Below are 9,787 nucleotides of genomic sequence, written 5' to 3' on the forward strand. Positions count from 1 at the left end.
TAATATTATAAGACAAATTAAGGCTCATGTTAAGAAATTATCATGTCTAGGAATTCCATCTCCGCATACCTTTAAAATTGTTGAAACAGATGTCTCTGATCTTAGATATGGAGGAATTATGAAACAGAAATTATCAAATGATTCGGAACAAATTGTTCGATTCTATTCAGGATGTTGGAATCCTGCCCAAAAGAATTATAGTACTATTAAAAAAGAAATTCTAGCTATTGTATTATGTATTTCTAAATTTCAAGATGATTTGCTGAATCAAAATTTTTTACTTAGAATAGATTGTAAATCAGCCAAGGAAGTTTTGATCAAAGATGTTAAAAACCTGGCTGCTAAGCAAATATTTGCCAGATGGCAAGCTATATTAAGTATTTTTTATTTTGATATTGAACATATTAAAGGAGAATCTAATTCTCTTCCTGATTTTCTATCCCGAGAATTCTTACAGGGAAAATCATGTCTTCCTCAAAGTCCACAGTAAAGTCCAAATCTTCATATGCGAGGCCACCATTTCCTCCTTATCCTTCACCTTGTCCCTCCGCAACTCCAAGACCATATACGGTATTGGGATCATTACCACAAAACATTAGACCCTCTTATAATCCATTTTCACCAGCAGCCCCAAAATTACCGACCTATTCCAAAGCTGTTTCTCCCTCTTCCTCTTCTCCTTCCCAAATTATTAATCCTCCATTATTATCTCAACCTTCTTCATCTCCTATTATCATCAAGTCTCATTGGCATCCAGTCTTTCCAATTGAATCCGAAATTCAACACATGTCTGACCCCCAGAAATTACTTGATGCATTCTTTTTACCAGATTGGCATTATATTCCGTAAAACATTAAGAAAACTCAGCATTTTTATGAATTCATATTAGTAGATACCGACTCAATTATTCTCTCTGAAATTCCTTGTTCTCTACAAACTCAACCTTCTCCACCTGCATCACCAATTATTGTTTTTCATAAAGTCACCATTAAACAGGTTCTTACTCTGGAACAATGGGGAAAAAATCCCTATTTAACAAGAAAGTTCTCTCATCCTTATGACCCCCCTTATTATGATTACTATGATTACCAGCAAGCATGGACAAAAATGTTTCTAAAACAAAATAAAAACCTGCGTCATTCATAGTTCATTCATTTTGACAAATTACAAGAAATCACCACACTCCCGAGATAGTTCTCACTATGGTGGGAATATTACGGATCTGAAACTCTTCTCCTTCCTGTTCCCCTTCAAGAAAGTCTCCGAAATTTTATTTCACAGAATGACAATCCACCAGCATTAAACCATTGTTCTCCACTTCTGCTCTTTTTTCTCAAAACAAAATTAAATTGGATTATGAAATGGGAATATGTTATCAAACCTCATCCCTCTCTCAAAACCATTATGTTTCTAGCCCGTCAAGTTTCTGTCAAATGGTGGGAAAAATACAATTATGATCATGTATTAAAAATGTTTTCGAAAGTCACCAAAACTACGGAAGTCCTAGTCCAAAGAAGCAGATTTCAAGCACAATTAGCATCCATTACCAACAAGAAAGATTTGAAAAAATTAGCTGAAGCAATGTCACAAGTATCAGACAGTGACGATGAAGAAGAAGCGCAACATCCAGCTAGATTATCTCCATTACAGCAATCCGCATTTTCACCGGCTCATCAGGCCTCTCCTTCTCAACAGGCCTCCCAAAGTAACCAAGCCGCCTCTCCCTCTCAAGATTACTCACCCTATCATCCAGTGCAACTGATGGATTCTCAAGACCCATTTGAACTTGAATTAGCAAATTACGATCCTCAGAATATGTGACTCTAAAAGATTATTGCTTTTCAATTAAGACAGATGGAAATCATCAAGACTATTATCTCTCCAGAAGATTATACAAGATTACGTGTCCTGTATTGTGTTTGTTTTTAGTGTCGGCTGTACTGTGTTTACGTGTCATGTACTGTGTTTGTCTTTAGTGTCGGCTGATACTGTTCTTGTTTTTAGTGTCGGCTGGTACTATTCATGTATTATTAGACTTACTGTTTAAGTGTCTATATAAAGGGGTTCACGAGGTAAGAAGGGCATTCAGAATTTTTGATCTGAAATCCCTTCCTCTCTCGCTCAAACCTCTCTGTCCAGTCCAGTCCTTCTCACTTAATCCAGTCCAGTCCTTCTCACTCAATCCAGTCCAGTCCTTCTCACTCAATCCTTTCCCCCATGTCTTGAACCTTCAACTCCTTTGAGAATTAGTCTCCTTGTAAGTCTTATGTTTTAAATGAAGAAGTTTATTTCTTATATCTCTCTTATATTATTAATTTCCTTATGCATATGGTCGGTTAAACCGCCTGCTCTATCTGTTATCATGCATATGGTCGGTTATACCGCCTATTATCATTATTATTAATATTACAGATTTCATTATCTATTTGTTTTATACCTGGGACATACGCATTTGGTTAAACCGCCTGCTCTATCTGTTATCATGCATATGGCCGGTTATACCGTCTATTATCATTATTATTAATATTACAGATTTCATTATCTATTTGTTTTATACCTGGGATATACGCCTTTGGTATCAGAGCCATTGGTGATTATATTATATTTTATTTTACTATCTGTTACTATCTGTTTTATTGTTATCTTATAATATATAATATAATATTAGTTATATAATTTACTATATATATAATAATGTATTATATAGTATATGTATTATATATAATATACTATATAATATATATAATACATTATTATATATAGAGTAAATTATATGACTAATATTATATTATATATTATATATATTATGCTATATGTTATAGACTATAGTATACATTATAATATATAACATATATTAATAATATAATATATTATAGTCATTATTTTGAAAAATAAATCAAAAAATGCTCGAACGTAATAAGAATTACATTCGAACGTTTCGTGTATATAAGGCCAAAACAAAACGGGGAAACGTCATTTTCACCGTTATCTAACTTCGTTCCCTTTTGCACGCCTCTACTCCTCCGTCACTGCTGCCATCAAACTCCGCCACAACTGTCACTAAAAGGTAAGCATTCATCTTTTAATCAAATAACATGTATTTTATTTGAGTTTTGGATTCAGTTTTGTTTAAAACGGGTCAAGTCGTGGCCGGATTTTCAATTCCATTTTTCGGCCACAACGGCTTGCCATTGGCCAAATAGTCACTGTAGAAAATTTTTTTGAAGTGTATACTTCATTTCTACAGTGGCATTTCAGCATTTAGAATCTTGTATATTGATTTTTGAGATTTTAATAATGGCTGAGTCGACTCAGCCATTCTGTGTCGTAACGTTCAAACATTTTACCAAGACGTTCGAACATACGGCGTTTCAATTACATAGCCGTTAAGGCTTCTATGTTCGAACGTGCATTGTTTTACATTCGGACGTTATTTTTCATAAAATTTACATCCGAACATTTAATTATAACGTCCGAACGTACTAATTTTTAAATTTATTTATGCTTCAACATTCGGACGTGTATACTTTACGTTCGCACGTAAAACACATACGTGCAAACGTATAACATAAACGTCCGAACATACGTCATTTAAATTTATTTACTACTTACGTTCAAATGTGTATGTTATACGTTCGCACATATGTGTTTTACGTGCGAACGTAAAGTATACATGTACGAACGTTTTATCTTAACGTTTGAACGGTAAGTTTACTATGTTCGAATGTTAATGTAGAGCACCTTAAAATTGACACAAAAAATGCATCATTGTAAATAATTTTTTTCCTTTTCTATTTTCAGGATATGGTTCATCCTCTACATACTAGGAAACAAGGTAGGGAATGAGCCACTCAGGACACTGCTCGTATCGGGGCTCGTACTGTTATGGTAGAGCAAGAGGTCCTGATTAATGAGTTCGATGAACTCAAATGGGAGCAGACGAACCTGAGAGATGTTTTTGTCAGTAGAGGCTGGGGAAATATCTGCACATTGAGGGAGAAGGTATACCCCTTAATAGTTCAGGAGTTCTATATGGGGATGTGTGACATGCCTCAGGACACATCCTCTCACACCGTGATTGTACATGGTGTTTCCATTGAGATTTCACCAGATGTCATCGCCGAGCACCTCAGGATTCGTCGAGGAGTTGAGACATCTGCACACGCTACACCCCTTGAGGATGTAGGCACTTCTGCATCATCTACTGGCCGCCCATTTGAGCTAGCATCAGCCAGAGATGCAGATCGATCGGAGGCCGAGGATACTGGCCTCGAGGCTCAGGATGATGATCGAGATGAGGATTTCTATTTCTCACCGGGAGGGACTGCATGCAGATCGAGAGGAAGAACGCCTTCAACCAGAACCATTTGCTACTTTTCTTCATGTTGCACCTTATTGTTACAACAAACGTGGATCCTGTGGCACATAAAACCAGATTTAGTCGGCTTCGGGCACAGTTTTTTATACGAGTGGCACGTGGTGATCTCATAGATTTGCCACTACACATCTTTGAGAGGATCCGTTACGAGGCGAGCATCATCTTCATGGATAATCTCCTATACGGTGTCCTGATCAGTCGGCTATTACTTGCACGAGGCGTGCCAACTCAGCCAGAGGAGAGGCTCAAAGATCAGATGAGCCCCCTCGACATGACCACGTATTGACGTAGCATTGGACAGGCGAGGGGACGTCAGCTACCCCCTATAGAGGATCTAGTTCCTCCGACACAGTCTGAGCCAGGTCATGTAGGGAGTAGTAGTCAGTAGCCGCCGAGTACATTTGTGGGAGATGCACGGCCTACTTGGGTTGATGCGGTGATCTCACAGCTGATTGTGCATATCGATTGTAAGATTGATCGATTGCTCATGGCTATAGAGGCTTCTGTCTCCGAGATCGCCCATCGTGTAGGTATCCTCAACGACAAGGTTGATACCTTGACTAAGAAGGTACGGAGTTCGAGTTTCAAGAACAACACAATCATCTGAATGTTGTTTAAGAAATTAGATCATATTTTGTATTTTGCTTTTATTATATGTAAAGAAAAATATTATTTAATATTTCTATGGTTTTTCACTATTCAATTCTCAATCTTATTTAATGTTATATTTTCCATCTTTAATAATCATTGCACTTCAAATATATATAAACATAAATATATATTTATATATTACAAATTGTGTATATATAAATATATACAAGTTAATTATATAAACTTGTTCACAAATTATGCACTATAAAAATCATATGATTTTTAAATTAGAGTCATATTTAATTTAAATTTAGAATTAACGTTCGAACGTTAGTAATTAACGTTCGTATGTTGGCGCAAAACATTTTACGTTTGAACGTTAATTACTAACGTTTGAACGTTGGCGCCAAAATATTTCACGTTCGCACGTAAGTAGCCACAATGTTCGAACGTAAATTTTCCATACGTTGGAACGTAAAAAAAAATCTCATGTCTTTAGTGACAGTTTCCAAAAACTGTCACAGAAAAGGCTTTTTAGTGACGGTTTGGGGACTGTCACAATTTCCCAACCATCACTAAAACGTAATTGTGTTGTAGTGTATGAGTCAATTTGAACATGACCCGTTAAGCTAAACGAGTCTGACCTTCAAATCCTAATATGACTTATTTAAATAATGAGTGACATGACATAGCTTGTTTAATAATTAATTAGAAATAGGTTACATGGCATGACCCATTTCAACTCGTTTAATGTAAATGAGTTGAACTGACCTATATAACCCATTTTACCTGATCAACATAATTTCACATAAAAATTAAAATCTATATTTATTAGTAGCTACAATATCTAAAAAAAAGACTACATGCTAATAAAAGATATCAACGTTTTTCATATTTTAACCTATAATAAAATAAATATTACAAACTCAACAATAACAAATATGAGCATTGATCCAAAATTCCAATCTAAACAATAAAAACATCAGCATATTAAGAAATATCAATATTACAACTCAACAATAAAAAATTTTAATATTGAAATAGAATTTAAATGAGTTATTTCAAGTTAAGCAAGTTGTCCCATTTATTAATTGTGTCTTAATAGGTCAATTCGTTTTGACCAAACCCATTTATATCAAACCCAAGCTTGCTAATTTCGTATCGTATTCGTGTTGAGTTTACAAATCGTATCACATATTGCCATACCTACCTAACCTAGTTGCAAGTTCATAGTTTAACCCTAGATGTTGAGGGGTAAAAGTACCCAAGCCCAAAATAGTATTCCAGGCCCAACCCATTGGGTGACCCTGATCAAATGTAGAAGAAAAAGAAAGGCATGGGAGACAAGACAAGACAAAACGTCAAGGCTCAGGAAATGAAGTCAGATATTCAAAGGGAGATGGTGAAGTGACATAAAATAACATTCCTCACCAATCAATGTCTCAAGAAAGGGAGCTTTCCTACACAAAGAAAGAGATAGACGAACGAGGATCTGAGATCTAATCGGAGGAGAGAGAGAGAGAGAGAGAGAGAGAGAGAGAGAGCAAGGTTCCGGTCAACTCTAGCTGGATCACTAAGAGGGCTTCTTCAACCTCACCATGAGGGACGTCTTTGGAGATATTATCGACTCTAGGTTGAAGGGTTCATACAATGAGATACGAGAGACTGTAAAATACTTTTATTATAGTAGATTAGCCCCCTAAACGACCCAGGGATAGATGTTCTATGTCGAACCACGTAAATTGCATGTTTTATTCTTTCTTTATATTTCTTGTATTTATTTATCATTTATTGCTAAGGACGTACATACGGGTACTGTACCGACACCCAAAACCGCCATCATGGACTCTAGATTGCATCCTCGAGACCCAAACCACCACCGTGGACTGGTGATGATTTTTTCTCTCATTTCGACTGAGGTTTTTGTCCCAAACACTAGATCTAGCAATTAAAATTTGATTTCCTAAAAGCCCAAATTCCCTTCCAAGTATTAAGGTGATGTTTGATTTGGCATAAAAGCCTATGTCCACGGGTTGTTGGAGGCGAAATCCACTATATCAGGTGATGATTTTACAATGTCTCATGGCCTCACATATCGCTTTTTCTGACGAATATACTTCATCATATCTTTCCTTCTAGCCAAGGTGGGGCCGCCCCCAGTGAATCCCCCTGCTATGGTATGGATCTTGCCCAAGGGGCTATTTTCGCTAACTAGGGTTTGGCGTGGGGGGTTGCGTATGTGTTCTCATTCGTCCTTCACCTCTTGGGGCTCTCACTCCTTCTCGACCCTCGAGGTCTTCCCCTGCCTTGCCCTGACTCCCTCCTACGACCTGTAAGATATTGGGTAGCAAGGTTCTCTAGCTCATCCATTCTCTTATTGTGGGTGTAGCAATCCTCGGTGTTGTGGCTTGTCAGTTGGAGGTAGGTGCAAAAATGACTGTTACCTCAGTCACGGTTGTCAATTTCCCGGGTGTTTGATTTACTTTCTTCCTACACGTTTAGACTGGATTGTGCATATTTGGCACCTTGCCCTCTGAAGGAAGTGTTCTCCTCTCGCCTCCTATTCTACTACCCCTTTTTAGGTTTCTCTGGGGTTTTCACTTGGCCCGATATGTTGGACCTCCTGTCGGCTTGTTCTAATTCGGTTTTTCTCGGGAAGGTCAAGGTTTGAAGAGTGTCCTTGGCATTAATCAACCCATCAGCCTTATCCATGAACTCCCACAACGTCGTGGGAGTTTTTCTTGCCAAACTCGTCATGAACTGGTTTTAAGGCCATATGCCTCCTAGGAGTGCTGCTAGCATGATTTTCTCATCATGGTCATCCGTCTTCATACGCTCTTAGTTGAACTTAGCTAGGTATGCCTTTAAGCTCTCATCTTCCAACTGCTTGACGATCTAGAGGTAAGTAGCAGGATGCCTTCTTCTCTTGTTCGCCATAAACTGTATCATAAATAGTTGGGCCAATTTGCCAAAATTGTCAATTGAGCCGGGTGGTAGCCCTTTGAACCATCCTCTCATGGCTTCTTTCAAGGTCAATGGAAAGGCTCTACAAACTATCTCTCTGAGAAACCCGTGTAGAGACATATGGGCCTTGATGGTCTCTAGATGCTCGAGGGGGCCCTTGGACCCATCGTAAATTTTGATCTGTGGAACTCTGAACTTTAGGGGTAACAATGCTGCCATCACCTTTGTGCTATGTGGTAAATCCATGCTAGTGAGCAACTAACCAACCGATGATGAAACTCTCATCCTTTTTTCCATCTCCTCATATTTATCTATGAGGCTGCATAGTTCATGGTGCATTTTTCTCCTTTCTTCCTCATCAATGTCTGCCCCTCTAGCGCTTAGGTGGCATGTTTATTTTGACTTGGCCTTGTGTCCTCCTGCGGCTTGCTATTCCTCCTTCTTAGGGCTTCATTCTCTTGCTGGATGTTCTCCATCTCTGTTGCCATTCTCCTCATGCACTCATCCATCTCTACGAATCTCTATTCCATGTTCCTTAACGATGCTTCCTATCTGCGAGTCGTTTGAGAGTGCGTCACAACCGGCATACAACGGACATGTTATATTTACTGCGATCTCACAGACGGCTCCACTGTTAAAAACATGTTTCACACACTGGTCACCGAGCTCGATCACTTGCAACATAAGAAGACGAGGGCTCAGGGTTGATGAAACACGTCTAATGCCTAAGTTAGTTTTTTGCTCCTTGTAGAGAATTTTAGTATGTAAGAGAATGTAAGAAAACAATTCCAACCTGGTGCTCAGGTTTTATACACACTGTTGAGGTGGTCCTCAATATCTTGTGTTAGAGGTGCATGTCTCTCTTATGGGACACCATGTTGTCGCCTTTAATGCGACATGGCTTCTCCAGGCTATGTCCTTGCGGTAGGTGGGTGGGTTCGTAAGTGTGGTATGGCCCTATCACTACGTGTGTGTGCAGGGTAGTGCCAGGAGAGTTAGTGTCCCATCCTTCCACATCGGTTTGCTTCCCGCCTAGGCTCTAGGCCTTATTCTTCTTTGCCCAGCTCGGGGGCCGACTATGCTTTGGTCACTGAGCCTCCTGGATCAAGTTTGGGCTAGCCTAGTAAGGGTCCAAACATTCCTTCATGTTCCTTTTTATCTCCTCCAACTCTCCTTCAAATCTCCAGCTATTTCGATCCCCATCTTGAGAGTTAATGGCCTTGTTTACCAACAAACTATCTCCTTTAATGTCAACTTTGTTTAATCTTTGAAACAAATGGAAGAAAAGAACTTCAATTGAAATCTTGTATTCAACCCTTTACATGAGTTGGCTTCTATCTATATATAATATAGAGTAGAGTAAAAGACTAGGAAAATGAACTAACTAACTAACTAAAATGCCAATTTAGGCTTGCAGTATCATCTATTCATAAATTTCCCCCTCAAGAATGGTAGATATTATGAACATTCATCTTGGACAGTATAGAATAAAAAAAGTAGAACCAAGAGGTTTTGTAAGTAAATCAGCAATATGATGAGATGAGGAAACATTTTAAGTGTGAAGAACACCAGCTTGCAATTTTTCTCTAATAAGGTGGCAATCTAATTCAATATGTTTGGATCTCTCGTGAAATACAAGATTGGTTGCAATGTAGAACTACTTTATTGTCACAAAAGAGCAAAGATGGTTGAGAGTGCTCTTGATGAAGATCACAAAGTAAAAATTGAAGCCATGTGACTTCACAAACTGCATATGCCATGGATCTAAATTCTATTTTAGCAGAAGATCAAAAAACTGTCTTTTGCTTCTTAGACTTCCAGGATATGAAAGACTCATAAGAAACCGATCTTCTT

Source organism: Juglans regia, chromosome 9 (assembly GCF_001411555.2).
Source record: "Juglans regia cultivar Chandler chromosome 9, Walnut 2.0, whole genome shotgun sequence".
NCBI classification, from domain to species: Eukaryota; Viridiplantae; Streptophyta; class Magnoliopsida; order Fagales; family Juglandaceae; genus Juglans; species Juglans regia.